Below are 16,231 nucleotides of genomic sequence, written 5' to 3' on the forward strand. Positions count from 1 at the left end.
TAAAATACCTTGATTATAGTAGCTTGTATTTTTATTCTTCAATAAAACTATTATATTAGTTTTTAATAAAAAATTAAATTTTTTATTTTTATTTTTGGAGTCGAGTTTTTCTTGAATATTAGGACCTGAAAATTGACCATTATTTGAGAATCACCCGTATGTAAATATTTTATTTTAATGTTCAATAAAATGAATATATTTTCTTATAGAAAGTAATTATTCTAATTTGTTTTTAATATTTAAATTATTTATTTTACATCGCATATATAAAATTTAATTACCAGATTTCACGAGTGTATTGCATAAAGTATGAATAATAATTTAGCTTTAAACATTTTTATTCATCGAAAGGAGCTGAGGTCCACAGATTTTTTTTTCCTCCGGCGAAGAAGGAAGCGAAGACAGGACACAATAGGCCCCTCCAAGAAAGCCCTGAGGCAGCTTGCATTTTTACATGGCATTAGGATAATTCCAAGGGGTCGCTAGGTCTACGGTTACTGCCCGCCTTTATTTCAGGACCTTAGACAATATCGAGCTGATCTGCATACTGTCTGGGGTAGTACCTAGGGTGTGAACTGCCACTAGGAGCAGTCTCATGGTAATCTATATCCTACAGGTAATGAAACAGGCCCCGCTGGATCCTTGTCTCTTTGTATTAATGGAAAATACAATAGCAGTGCATTAAAAGCCAGGAGGGACACAAAGGATTAAATTATTGTCCTCATACATTAGTAATTTATATTATTCGCATTATTGAACAGCTAGTTGTTTTTTCTCGTTACCATCTACCCTCCAATCCACTCATCTACAGTCCAAGGTGGGAAGTTGGAAATTTAACTGAACGGATTTCCACAGATTTAATCCTTGCCGTGAGTTTCTTTGAACTATTCTTTGATTGATTCTTTTCATCTTATTTCTTTTTTAAATTGAAAAAAAAATGTATTGAAAAAACAAAATTAATTCCCCACGTTAGGCTTTTTAGGCAGAATCTTTTTAGATAAAACTATTAAAAAATTCTAAATTTTCTTTTTAGGAAATTTGATTATAATATTTTTTTAAATTATTGAAGTGTAAAAACTTCCATATAGAATATAACCTATCTATTTTTTCTTATACAATGTTTCGGGACAATTATCCCATACTCATGTACTTTTACAATTCTAAAATAAATTTATTCTTATCAATAATTTTTATCTATTTCATATGTGTGTATTTAAAATTCTTGTAATCATATTTACCAACAGAAAACAATTTTAAGAACGTTTAAAAACAATTTTAAACTATTATTACATAGATGATATGATTTCAATACGGAAATTGAAAATATGACAAATATGTTGTAAATATGATTACAAGAATTTCCAATATACACATATAACATAGATAAAAATTGTTGATATGAATAACTTAATTTTAGGATTATGAAGGTTCATGAGTATGGGAAAATTGTCCCGTAACGTTGTACAAGAAAAATATAGAATAGGTTATATTCGATTTGGAAATTTTTTCACCTCAACAATATAAACAAAATATTAAAAATATATTTCGGATCTACATTTTATTAAATTTTAATTAAAATTAAAATCTCTACCACTACAACCCATGAAGGATCAGGAAGTACAGTACCCAGTACCCAGGAATTTGTAAGGAAGTACTTAAATTAAATTAAATTTTAATAAAGAATAAAAAACACTACAGATATTTTAAAAAAAAGGTTTCTTTCCTCATTGGGTTTTTAATTTTTTTCCTCCACATTCTTTGTTTTCTTTAACACTTATTACAATATATTACTTTACAATTTATATAAGGTGATGTTTACGTACTGATCCATAGGTGACCAACCTATTCTAACTATGGTGGAGGGTCAAAAGTTTTTCATTTAGTGGGAACACCAGCTAATGAAAAAAAGTCAACACACCAGATTGGACTCAAACCGGCACTGCCAGCATATCTCACACTGATAGACCTGCGCCTAACCACTTGAGCTACAATGAGCCCCAAGAAGAATCACATTTAATGTCTCTTTTACAGAAAACTATTTATACTAAAAAAAACTCGAGGTAGAGGGTAGGGTAGGTTGTGTTGCGCCTAATTGCTCCCTCTCATATTCTTCACTAGATTTAATGTAACTATTAAATAGCTAAATGTTCTTTGATGAAAATTATAAGTTTGATGATATGAATTTACTTTCGTCACCATAAAATTAAATTAATTTTGTCTTCCTTATTTAAAAATTATTCTTTGGATGATTTTTAAATTTGTATTTTTATGTTTATTTTTTTAAAATTTTATGGCTCTCCATTAAAAGATTTTAATACAATATAATCGTTGCATCTAATATCTTTTTATTAGAGCAGTAATTGGCTTTATTTGTATTTAAATTTATTTTTAAATGGATTAAACCGAGATTACTTTTGAAAAATTTACGAATAAAACTAATTAACATACTACTAAAATAATTTAAAAATCCATAAGTGGTTAAAGAATATGGGAATAATTTACGAGCTAGTTAATTTAAAGTAATTGAATAAAATATTATTATTTAGTTATAAATTGACTTGAAATAAAAATATCAAACAATTTATTGTTTGTAGTCCTTAAAAAGATAGAATATTCCCCACTTTTTTAACATTCCATGTGAACTGCGATTCATTCGGATGAAACATTTAAGTGTGCACAATCTTTCAATGGAATCAACTAATTTCCCAATCAGTTATTTGCTTTATCGCCCCACATTCAGACCTAGATAGCAGAAGTGCTTGATAAAATATAGTTGCCGACGTGATCTTATGGTCAATTAAAATTGTTTTCCAAGTTTGAAATAAATTTTGAAGAGTTGAAACATGAAAGTGTTCAACAATTGAAAGCAGTTGTTAACTTACTTTATTTAACTTTCTAATACAAAATAATCTGTTGATTTTTGGCCTGGAACAGCATTCTGTTACTTTGAAAGTTATTTAATTTCGTAGCCAAGCAACATAAACTAAGCATTCCGTGTTTATTTTTGACTAATATTTACAATCTTCGCCTGGTATTACAAGTTATATCGAGTTCAAGTGGAAGTTGTGACTAAACTCTGATCAACAGTTTTTGAAGTTTGTCCATTAATTAGATAAGTTTACACAAAAAGTCTTGGGATCAATTAATTTGCATATTATTGACCATTGGCTATTTTGGTTAGAAATGCAATTAATAATTTTAGAGTAAAATTATATAAGTAATTATCCCGAGGACCTGGTAGGTATAATTTATCCTGTTCTGCATATATAATGGACCGAGTCACAGTTGCATATGTTCGCCTGCTAAGAGCAGCCTAATCTTAGACAGGGATCGCACAATGCATTCGTGGAGAAGTGCAGTTAGTACAGTTTGTATTTGCAGTGCCGGGCAGGTTGCGTTATTATTGAATGACGTGACCCGAGGCAGACATTGCCCGATCGCGTGCAGATTAAACCTTCCACTCTCCCCGAGCCATATTAAAATTTCCTCTATTGTTGCCGGGAGCTTATTATTCCACGTCTCGAAGGCTGAGGTATTGTCTCCAGGTCCTAGATATCGGATTACCCTTCGGGAGATCCTCATTTTGGGGTCTATAGCTCTCCTTACCGTCTTCTTTTTAATTAGCCTCTAACGACAGCTCTTCAGGTTTAAGGAGGTAGGGGGGAGGGTCTTTCGTCCTTACTTTTCTTTTGTAGGCAATAAAAATGACTTTTGCCGGAGGGTTTGAGAATCTGGTGGACTTTGTCCTACAACGCTCTTATGCAACAATACGCTTCTCCTTTATTTTAGCATCACTATTATATTATTGTACTTTTGGTTCCATTTCTTCAACATTGTAAGATCAAAAATTGATAACTGTTCCTACTTAATTCAAAGCTTGTTGGTATGTTCCAAGTCCAAGAATATGTTGATTGTCGTTGTACTTTCTTCTGAAAGATCATTCATCCAAATGAAACTTATTGACAAATCTTTTTGTCTACATAGACTGACTTCTATTCTAATTAAACGGAATGTGTTTCGACATTTTCCATTAGTCTTAACCGGGCATGTGGTAAATTTTTTAAAGCTATTGTTAATTTTTCAATCTTCTCCAATTCTTTTTCAGGGTAATCTGAAATTTCCAGTGCTTTTTCTATGCATTCTGATAGTAAATTGCAGTTAAGGATGAATTTACGTAGGGTTTTTTTTTTTTTTTTATCCAAGTCCTGAAGGCATAGGTCGTGAAAAACAAAAACGAGTTTTTTCGGTTTTCAGTGATTTGAGCTTAAACGGTGTGGGAAATAGAAAAAAGAAAGTTTTAAAATTCAATTTCCTTAAAAATTGGAATTTGATATTCCGCGGCCTGCCAAAGTTACAAAATTTCTATGAGGATGAGGTATCAATTAAGAACCTCACTTATTATGACGGCTTCATAAGAGAAATTGAATTTTGAAGCGATTTTGCTGCTCCTTAAGGTTTTTCCAATTTTGGCATTGCTAGCACGTGATTTGCGTCTCCAAGACGCGTCGGATAGAAAAGTGCACTGTATGAATTATTCTTAAAATCCGATTTACTGTGAGAATCAATACTGGAAAGTACCACATTTTATTGAAAATTCCAGAGTTAGATACACTGGAAAAGAACTGAAAGCTAGAAAACCAACAATATCCTCAAAAAATAGATCATGTGCCAGTGTCATGATCAATAAAAATTCAAACCAAAAATTGTATAAGTTATAACGGATACACCTTTATATTGGGATGCCTTGTATGTGTATATTAAGAATACTCGTTCATTTTTTTTAACTAGTTATAGGACACTTCTTTTCAAACTCGAGTCAATTCCCAAGGCGATATTTAACGTGGGAAAAAAAGTAAACAAAAAAAAATACCTCACTTTTATGAGATAACTTAATTTTTTTTTTTAGTATTTTGGTAAATCGATAATTTTTTAAAATATAGATAATACATAATGTTAGAAAAATAATTAAGATTCCATTTTCTAAATTACTGAAATTTATCATTTTATACTAACAATGAAATTATATGGAAATAATATCATATAATAATTACATTGATTATTTTAAAAATTTCTTTATAAATCATTATTTTTCGAAAGATGGAAAACTTTTATAATTCATAAAATGAAACTTATTAATTTTTTATTTAGATTTTACATTATTAATGAAATTATATGGGGCTAATATCTGACTTTTTTTTTTTTTATTTGTTTTTTTAATTTCTCTGTAAATCGTTATTTTTCAATTGATGATTCAAGTTCTACAATTCAGAGAATGAAACTTTTAAAATTTTTTTGCTAAGCTTTTTCATTAATCATATAAATTGAAAAAAAAACTGAAATATTTGTTTAAATAGTGAATTATACTTCAACAATAATAAATTTTAAAAAATATGATTAAGTTATTTTACAAAACGACTTAGGTTTTCTATTATTTTAGCACCGTAGTACAGACGAAATGCATAATCATTCATGTGATATATTTTTTAAATATAATTTTAAGATCCAACATCGTTTAAGATAATAATCCTGAGTAAGCTATATTTATGATATTCAAATTAATATACAATATATTTATCTATTAAAAATTTACTTTTAGTTAGATAGGCGTTCATGTGCATTTTCTTTATATTCACTTTTATCAATAATTTTAAGTGGAAGTCCCAAGAATATTGAGTTACTAAAAAAAAAAGAAGAGAAAAATGTTCTCCGACTGTTGATTACTAATGCAATGAACCCCAGGACAGAGAAGAATCCTCCAATAATTGCCAACGTCATGGCGAGTTAATCTGACGATGGGCCATAACTCGATGAGGACAGGACGAAACTAATGGGATGAGACAGGACGAAGATCCTTCTTGTATCCTTGATCCTGAGGGGGGGAGGAGGGACATCTCTACCATCAAATATTCATATCGGTCCCATGTGCCCCTCACAGCCTTTGGAACAAGGAAAAGGGAAAAAGAATTTCCAGAGGATCCAAGTTTTTTCATAACTCGCCCCTCATCATTCCTTCATCGCCCGTTCCAGGGCTTTCTAAGGTTTTTCTATTTTTCATAAATTGTTCCTTCTTTTTTCTCCAAACTTTTACCACCTTCCATAGTTGCAATACATAACAATCAAAACTTACGAATTATTATCTAGAGGATATTATCTTAATTTTTAGTTTTACTTAGCTATATATGAAATATATAGTAAAAGAAAGTATTACAATCGTGCAAATTTTCTAATTCGAGATTTCGATGGATACCCGTTTTGGGGTTTCCTTAGTCAAAATAACAAAGTCTGTCTGATCAGCCTCGCTCGAAAACAAAATATTCTACGAAACTGAAATTTCATATTCATGTCGGGTATTTTTTTCTTTGTAGAGACTCCATAGAAGAAAATTATTTTATTTTTTCTTAAAGAAAGTTAAAGATTGGGGTGTCGTACCCATCCTCTTGTAACAATACTCAATTTTTCCTGAAGCAAGCGAAACGCACTTAATTCAACTATGATACATTGTAAATTAATTTTATAGAAAGATTATTAGTTGACTGTATCTGATGATTGTAGGAAGATGGTCCCTATGGCGGTCAAGAAAGGTACAATAATAAAAGAAAAACTATTCATCAATCACCGATGTTTCGCCCCACTTTCCTGCACTTCATCAGGGTTAAATGAGAACAAGATACAAATATTGTAAGGTATGACAACATTATAACAATATACATATAAAGTTATACAAAGATAATATATTTTTTAAAAAATGATATAATAAAGCGGAATGTAGAAACATAAAAAAAAAAAAAAATTATATGAATAGAATTGATAGGTAAATCAATTTATTTTATAGACTAGAATATATTAAGTTTGTATTATATATTATATAATAAATTACTTCGATTATTATATGTATGTAACAATATAAATTCACATTTAATGTTACATTAGATATAAAAAAGTATATTTAATTATATAATGCTTAATTTTTTTTATGTCTGAGTGAAAATGAAATAAGAACATCAATTCATTTGTTATACCTCACTTAATTTCGAACATTTTACTTAAAAAATTGTTACAGTAAATATCAATTTCTTTCCAAATTGAAGTAACAAAGTCATGATCGTATGATATTTCTCATCGATATACTGTCAAAAAACAGCAATAATTACTTTATTTAATAGGTCATAACTTCTGTTGTATGATATCGGATCCATTATAGAAAGATTAGAGATATATTAATTGCTGATGGACGCAAAATGTCTTTCCCAGAGATCGATCACAATGATATTTTAAAAAATATCAATAAAAACAAGAGAATGCTCTTTCGTGCTATACAAAAAAAATTAATTCAATTGTATTCAGACAAACATATCTAGTACTTACATATTTCGACAATTATTTTTTGATGAAAAATTTAGAATAGGTTTATATTTTTAAGAACATGTATCATACGTCATTGTTTTTCATATATTTCAACTAATTAGTATCACTTTCGATTCCAAGACATACACAATAAAAAAAAATTCAATTTGTTGAATTAACACTTTTTACAGATCACTTATGATATCCAAAAACAAACAAAAACTTTTATTTTATTTAGAGCTGGATATATTCCAAAGATAGTACTATAGCCTAGGGTTACTTTCTTTACCGAGGTCGTCCTACAAACTTTCCTAAATCTATTAAAGTTGTTAAAAATTAACTTCAGTCAACAGAACAATTTATAGAATACCTCAAACACAAAATTAAAAAAAAAGTTTTAATCAGATATTCACACTATTCAAGAAAGTAGTAATATGTTGAGTGCGTCTCTGGTATTTAAAAGAAAAAGATTTATAAGTCATTAGTAACATATAATTAAAGCAGATTGTTCTTTTTTTAGTGAACATATTAAAAAAAAACATAAAAGATCATTAAATTACTTAAAAAAGAATGATAGTAAAATTGTAATTATTAATATATCAAAGAATAATTTATTCTGAATTTTCTTTTTGAATGCACCACTAGTAAAAGACAATACTTTAATTAATGTAGTTATAAAACAATTTTAAACTATATGTGTATACATGACATGATTTCAAAATGAAAATTGAGAATGTGACAAATATGAGGTAAATATGATTAAAAGAATTTTAAATATACACATATAATATGTAGTTAAAAATTGTTGATTGGAATAACTTAATTGTTACAATTTTAGGATGCAAAGGTGCATGAGCATGGGATAATGTCCCTAAACGTTATATAAGAAAAATGTAGAATAGTTTATATTCTATTTGGAAATTTTTTTTCACCTTAACAATTTAAAAAAATCAAAGAAAAAGAAAATCGTTTTAAAATTTAATGTTATAAATTTATTTTTTGTTTTCCAAATACACCAGCATTGATAAGTATTGACAACTTTTAAATTAAATGCATTTAATAAACACAAGTTTATTATTTTGTTTATCATTTAACATATTTTAATTTTTTTAACTCTTAAAGTGACAGGTGGGTCTGCCGAATCCAGTTACATATATTTAGTAGAAAATGGATTATAAAACCTAAAAAAAAAATATATATATAAATTAGTTCAGAGCACCACAATGTAAGACAAACTAATATTATTTTGGGTACCCCAGAACTACCTGTGGTACTTTGGGTTAAATATTATATTAAATTAATAAAATTATAAATTATATTAAATTAAATATTAAATATGTTAAATCTTTGATACATTGTAACTTTGAACAATTTAAAAAAAAAAGTATAAATTAATACTTTATTTTTAAGACAACTTGAAAGAATTCTTGAAATCACAAAAAATATGAAAGTATCCGACCAAACAATGGTTAAGACAAGATGTCACAGTATTAAAATCATATTTTTGATTATTTGGGACTTATTAAAATATAATCGCAGCTTAAGCGGCGATATATTAATTACATATTTAAATTTCATCAAAATGTAAAATTTTTTTTTAGACTTATAAAATTATTAATAATAAAACAATTTTTTAGGCTAGAGAGAAAAGGAATGTCCGAGACCCTCTCAAACAAACCAGACCTGGGGCAGCAGACATTGAAGATAACTTTGGGAGAGGTGTTGGTTCGGAATGCTAATTATGCGTCTTTGATCATCGGAGCAGCGATTTCTCAGTCGGCGTCTGGGTATGCATAAAGAGTTATTGGAACATTTTATTATTATTTTTATTATACCTACTACAAAAATCACCTTTGATTATAAATAGATAAATTTATATATTTAAAAAAATTAATATTGCTTAAATATCATTGTTCTTAAAATGCACCATGGGTACATGTTACATTACGTGAGGCATGTTATCAAAAACATTTGTAATAAATATTCAATAAATTTATGTAGACAATTATTACTTTAATATTCGGGATTATTATTAATCAGCGGTAATATTGTTAATTATACAATTTTTTCTCAATAGTTGAGCATAGATTTGGTTTAAGCCTAGCTAAATAGGAAAAAACCTAATTTATGCAAAAATGTCACTTGAGAACTTTTTGTGAAAGTAACAGTCATTGTGGTAGTGATAATTTATTAAAAATGTTGCTCGGTACCATCAGTGCAATCCTCTCAATCCATTTTGCAGATATTTAAATGGTAAAATAGGCAAAGTAACTAGGTGAAAATAAATGTTGGAATGGAAAAAAATTCAAATAGTAATTAAACTATTTATTGTGAGCTAACTTTTCGCCCCACTTTGCAGGGCTAAAAAAGATACCAATAATAAATAAAAGAAGTCAATGCCATTATTTAACTACAATAGACCAACAATATAATACAGTTATGGTTATAACACTGTGGATTTGGATATAACGCGGATAGCTCTGGTCTCATGATTTGAATTGCTTTAAAACAAAATGATATTATTATTAACACACACAATTTTGATCCTTTGAAACTTTTCCACATAAATAATTCTCTTATTTATGTGAAGTAGTTTTACATTTAAAATATAAAAAGTTATATATGACATGGGCAATAAGCCTGTAGAAAACATTTTAAAGAATGACAAATATTGGCCTGAGCTCCGAAACATTGGATGGTTTCTGAAAATAAATGTTGAGAGTATATTTGGATCAAAATTATGTGTTTATAATAAAATAAACCAATCTCAAACAATCATTATAATAAATCATTAAAATACTATTTTTAAATAGTAAATAAATAAAAAAATAGTATAAAATTCTCGTCTCCATATTGTTTTGGTGCAAACTTTTGTAAAGTGTAACCTACAAAATTTAGTTCTTGAATCAAGTGTTTGTACATTTATATTTTATTACTGTGGCTATTATAAAGGAGTGAAAATTATTAATGGGGAATAAAATTGGTTATCGCGTCAGGAGTGGTGGTGATCCGTAATAGAGGAGTTCCAATGTTTTGAATATGTAACTTGTTGGCCGTGGGCTTAATGAAATTGTCCGTTATGAGGGGTTTCCTAATAAAATTCGGTGTTAAAAAAATGTTTCTGAAAACTATTTAAAATAGTTTCAAGGCTCGAATTAAATATAATAGTTGGCAGTCAAATATATTTTTAAATACATAAGGTCAAAGTTTGCAATACTCATGTCTTTTGCTTGGATAAAAAGTTAAGCTATATACCTCCTTACAGTAGAGAAGGGTGATGAGACATCATTGTTTTCGACGTGTTAAAGTATTCAAATAAAAAAGGAGCTAAAGTGAATCATTTTACTGAATACATTTCTCATTCTTTAACAGTAGCATATTTTCATTAAATCAAAACAGAATACTATATAATTTGTACACAAAATAGTATATAAGATCGTACGGGCTTATGCAATGGCATAAGAAAAAAATAGGAAACATTGTCATGGTTCTGATAAAGGCTCAACTTGGGCGCTCAACGGTGCTTCGGGTTGGAAGATATTTTGTCCAATGGTGCATTCCAACGAATTGTATCGGAGTGCGATGCAACATTAGCAATGCTCGACCAATCAAGGCTTCCACCGGTAATGTCGAAGCGTTATCGGCTGCAAGCTGGCTGCATTATTTTTTGACAAAAATGTAACTGAAGCAAAGCTTTGGTCAAGCATGACTTTGAATTTATACAATTTATATAAATCGCCTTAGGAAAGGAATATAAAAAATAATATAAACATCATTATGGTTGTTTGGTTTTTTAGTGGGATTCATTTATAATTTATGACATTAGTCAATGATTAAAGGGATTTTTTTTTGTAACCACACAGTCGACTTGTGAGGTCCATTCAAAATGAGAGGATAACTAATTGTATTGGAACAGAGATTAATATTTAAATTAATTGATTAGTCCAAGTTAAGTATCCAGGTTAAGTCACTATTTACTACTTTACTATTTTTTAAAAGCCTAACGTTTCGACTAATTTGGCCATCCTCAAGGTCAATGTTGTCAATTTAAAAACATTTTGCAGGCTATTCTTCCCAAGTCTTTAATTGCAGTCAAATCACCTTATTTTGTCACTATTTCATTAATTTAAGATAAAACTATCATCGCTTTCTTATCAGCAGTTGATTTATAATTAAAAGTTTTAATAATTAATGAAATAGTGACAAAACAAGGTGAGTTGCCTCATATTAAAGATCTAGGCAGAATAGCCTGCAAAAAGTTTTTTAATTATTGGATGTAAGGTGTAAATTTATATTTAAGATTGACCTTGAGGATGGCCAAATTGGCCGAAACGTTGGACTTTTAAAAAAATAATAAAGAGTGTTGAGACTTAACCTGGATACTAATTAATTAATTTAAACAATAAATACCATTCTCAAGAAGCTGAAAGAATTATATATAAATTTAATAATATTATTATTGTAATGAACCGTTTAAACTACCAATTTTATCAAACAAAGAGCATTAACATTCACTGATTACGGCGGTATGCCCACAAGCTCATCAGGTTTTCCAGGTCAAGTTCCGTGTGTAAGGCAGGAAGGGGGGGGGTTGGTGGGGGTCTATTAACCAGATCTTTAGGGGCATTAACCCAATTAAAGTGGGAGTTCAGTAGAAAAAAAATGGGAAAAAATGTCTGAAAAAAAGGAAAGAGTGAGAAGAAGGGCGTCCTTAGGGGTATTGATCGTATAGCCGTTCGCGATGGTGGGGGGGCAACGCCATTTTATTTTTTACCCCTCCTCGTCGTCATAGCAACGCGCAAGCGTCCCCCCACCACTGGGCTCAGCCGGTTCCGTTTTTTTTTTCATTAATATTAATATTGAAAAGAAAAAAAAAAAAAGTTGCTAGGCTGATCCGTGGGCTAATAACCTTATATCGTGTATCCCGTATGAAATGGGCTCTTATAGGGCATCATCTCCCAGCTCCAGTTATGCTTTCTTATATAACTCCACCTCATAACCCCCTCCTTCCAATTATAGTTCTATATTTGAAATTTAATCATAATTTTGTTTATCATAGGTAGGGGAAGATAGAAGCTTTTTTGCTCGTATTATACGGGGCATGAATTTTCTGTGAGATGATAACATCCATCTTTGTGAGAAAATCATATTGTTCATAAAAAGAGGCATCAGATAATTCTTCTACTTATTAAAATTTATAGGAAGTCAATATTTGAGACTGATGAAATTAATTCCAATTTGGCTTCCAATAAATATCTTGTTTAGTATTATTTTTTTATTAGTAGGTTAATATAGAAAAAAAAGGCACTGCTATTTATGCCTTTCTTATACTTACTTTCTTATAAAATATTTTTATCATTATACCTATGTATTTCACTTGTTAAATGAAGTAGTACTAATTTCTAATAGTAGTACTAATTTCAATTCCATAGATTGGTAAATCTAATACTAAATTTATATTGCAGGACAAAACAAGATACCTCACTTTATTTTTTTCTATAAGTTCGGGGAAACATTGTTTACCTTAGAATCGCCTACTACGTATACTTACTGCTGAACTATTTTTCTTTTGTTTTGCCATGCGAAAATATGTATATAAGAAACCGTTGGTTCTCATTTTTGAAATAAATCGACTTACCTCTTTTTTATCCTGTAATCTTGAAGTACTATTAAAAAAAAAAATAAGTGAAATATATAGATGAAACCAAAAAAATATTTTATAAGAAAGTTTCAAATAATTTTTAATTAAATGAATCATAACATAATTAACAATGACTTGAGGATTTTTTTTTAATTTTTATTTAAACTAACAATTTTATTATTAACAATGATTATTAATCTGAATTCAGATATTCTATCTGAAAATGGAACAGTACCTTAAAACGTTAACGACTATGATAAATGAATTATATTTGAGAAATAAAGATAATTTTAATTACAAGCCGCTATGTCAATAATTCCAATAAAGCAGATAATGGATACAACAAACTTTTTATAGAAAAAAAATTTTTTTTTTTGCTGATCGGTGTTTTATTAATTCAATTAGTAGAATTTTGAAAAGTAGTTTCTGTTTTTGCGATAGATATTTATAAAAAAAGAAGTAATTTTTGTACGTGTATTTTAGTTCAGGGTCAAATGAAAATGAATGGATAAATGAAGAATGAAATAATATTTAAAACAAAAGCAAAATCCAATGGTTTAGTTAAATATCGTTTTTCAATACAAAATAAAAAAAAAAAATGAATTTTCATTTTGCGTTATTAATTTACATAAGAAAAAAAAATTAAAACGTGTATTTCAATGTTTTAAAGTACAAACAATATAATGCTTAAGGTATGTTTTAAGGATTAAATGAACTCAGTATATTTTCCCGATTATAGCTTTAATTTCCAAAAAATTACTACTTCCAATTTATTACAGAATAATAAATTGGAATATAAAAATTAAATTGTTTGAAGCGATAATTAGCTAGAAGAATAAATATTTATGTACATCATTACACATTTTCAATGAATATGAGATTGATATATTTACTTTAAATTACATTAAGTTAATTGATTAAATTGGTTTGACTGTGTTAAAATGATATTTGTATTAATTTGCATAACAAATATTTAGAATAAAGTAACTACTTATTTACAAATTCTAATTGATAACCAGAACATAAATTTCAATTCTATTAGTGCTGGGTGGATAGGTAATGGTGGAAGAAGGGGTATTCGAAGGTGAAAATAAATCTGAAGGAACGACTGAAGGAAGGAAAGTAACGGTATTCCATAAGGAAGAAGATTTGATAAGGAAAAATATGTCAAAAGCTGCGGTTTGATGGGCTGTTTTATATTAGAGAAAAAAAATAAGCATTCATGGGTCTTATAAGCATATTAGGCCTCATGGTTCGTCCCTCAAAAATGAACTTAAAATATCTGGAAAGGAAATTAAAACAACTTAAAGTTATATTTGTCATGGACCACGCTGTAGTGGAACCCATATGAGGTTTACATTGCCTATGTCGATAATAATAGAGATAAAGTGGTGGATAAGTATATTGTATTTATACAATTACCTTTTAAAGAATAAGATAACTTTTAATAAAATTCCTATTTTATGTTTTATAAAAAGCGTTTTTAGCATCAAAGTGATGAAGAGAAGGGAAAGGAGGGCAATACTTAGTGGCACCTCCGCTGTTTTGAAATCGAAGTTTCTTGTTTGTCGAGAGGGTCGCTCATCCGGCTTCTGTACAGCCTTTCAAGACAGTACTGCTTATCATGTGGGCTGTGGCCATGCCTTCAGGGAAAGGATTTGTCACATAAAAAAATACTTTAAAATGCTAGGATTCTATCAAATATGATTCGTCTAAATATAAGAAAAAACTGTACAGATTTTTGTAATTTATTTGAGTCATAGATAAAATAGATTATGAAATAATAGATTGAATTAGGACTAGATAGATTGGACTAAATATCTTATTTATAAGTATAATTCCGTAATGTAAGTTTTTACTCACGCGGTCGGTGTGATTATAACTTCATGAACTATCGACTAAAGTGTCAATAAAGGTATCATAGTTTCTATGAAATAAATCAAATAAAAAAAATTGACAGGTATAATCAGGATATTATTTAATAATTAAAATATGCGTGTTGATAAAAATTTAAAATTATTGTAATAATTGAAGGCATTAAGTACAGACTTACCTTGTAAGTACTTTTGACTTTAAGTACTTTGGTGATGAGATAGCATTTTAAAATTAAATTCTCAAGACCATAAAAAAAAAATGAATTGAAATCACATTAAGATAAGTACGAATTATAAAGATTCAATGAAATATCAATATCAAAATGAAAAAATCTTAGCCATATTGTCCAGTTCCTCTTTAAAATTAAGTGAAATAAAAATCATTCTAAAATAAATAAAATAATTGAATGCCATTATTTAACCACAGTGGACTTGGCTATAATACGACTTTGGATATAATCAATAATAAAACCCCGAAATCGGACAAACAACAAACAAACAAAATGTTATTATTTATGATTTTGTTTTACCACACTATAGAACAAATCTTTGTTGAAGGAATAAACCACATTGGTTACGTATGTGTAATTGCCTACTTTTTATGTCATATAAATGGTATGATTATAGAAAATGGTTGTTTTCGAGTTTAATAATATTTTAATTATGAAATGGCTCATGTTAATATGATAACATAATGATCAGGGCAAAGACCCCCAAAACGTTGTGAAAATTGATACAGGTTTTATTAGAAAGCTCTGTAACCTCAACGTTCAAGCAATCACAAAAGATTTCCTAGTAGTTGATCAAGAATAAATTATAATTATAATAAGTAGCCACTTTCCTTTAATGTACAATCATATTATTATTAAGATACATATTGATATAAATTATGCAAAATAAATACCAACTGTTTCCTGTAGCATTTCAGATATGATACATAATTATGTAAACGGCGTAGAAATATTACTGTTTGTAATTAATGTAGGAAGTTGGCCGTTGGAACGGACCAAGTTGCCAATATATCCAATTAGCGGCAAGCTCCCATTATTTTAGCTCTCATTCGGAGCGGTTATTTTTACCTTTGATCAAATTATCCGAGGTACTGAATAAATAATTAATTTTAGGTTGCCCTCGAATAACCCGCCCACTAATTAACTCACAACAGCACTCGCGGCTTTTTAACTTCCCCTGCAAAAATAATAGGGATTACAGCGGGGGAAACAGCTTTTTTAGAGAACCACTCGCATTCCATCAATTTACGGAGCATATGGATTTTTAAAAAAATATAAATTGTAATAGTTTTAGTTTGTGTGTTGTCCATCTATTTATGTATGTATGTATATATGTATATATATGTATGTATATATATATA

The 16,231-nt window shown here is 28.8% G+C and overlaps 1 long non-coding RNA gene across 3 annotated transcripts in view; it reads left to right on the top strand.

Annotated features, from left to right (window-relative positions):
* Nucleotides 1-16,231, top strand: part of LOC106686558 (uncharacterized) — a 77,144-nt gene that overhangs the window by 19,466 nt on the left and 41,447 nt on the right. For 2 of the 3 annotated variants that reach the window (XR_002945006.2, XR_010843639.1), the window contains exons 3-4: nt 6,553-6,683; nt 8,982-9,131. This is a non-coding gene — a long non-coding RNA (uncharacterized lncRNA). The remainder of the gene's footprint in view (nt 1-6,552; nt 6,684-8,981; nt 9,132-16,231) is intronic. The other variant, XR_001344034.2, reaches the window with a different exon arrangement.

Source organism: Halyomorpha halys, unplaced genomic scaffold (genome assembly GCF_000696795.3).
Source record: "Halyomorpha halys isolate HHAL.00 unplaced genomic scaffold, Hhal_1.1 Scaffold838.1, whole genome shotgun sequence".
NCBI classification, from domain to species: Eukaryota; Metazoa; Arthropoda; class Insecta; order Hemiptera; family Pentatomidae; genus Halyomorpha; species Halyomorpha halys.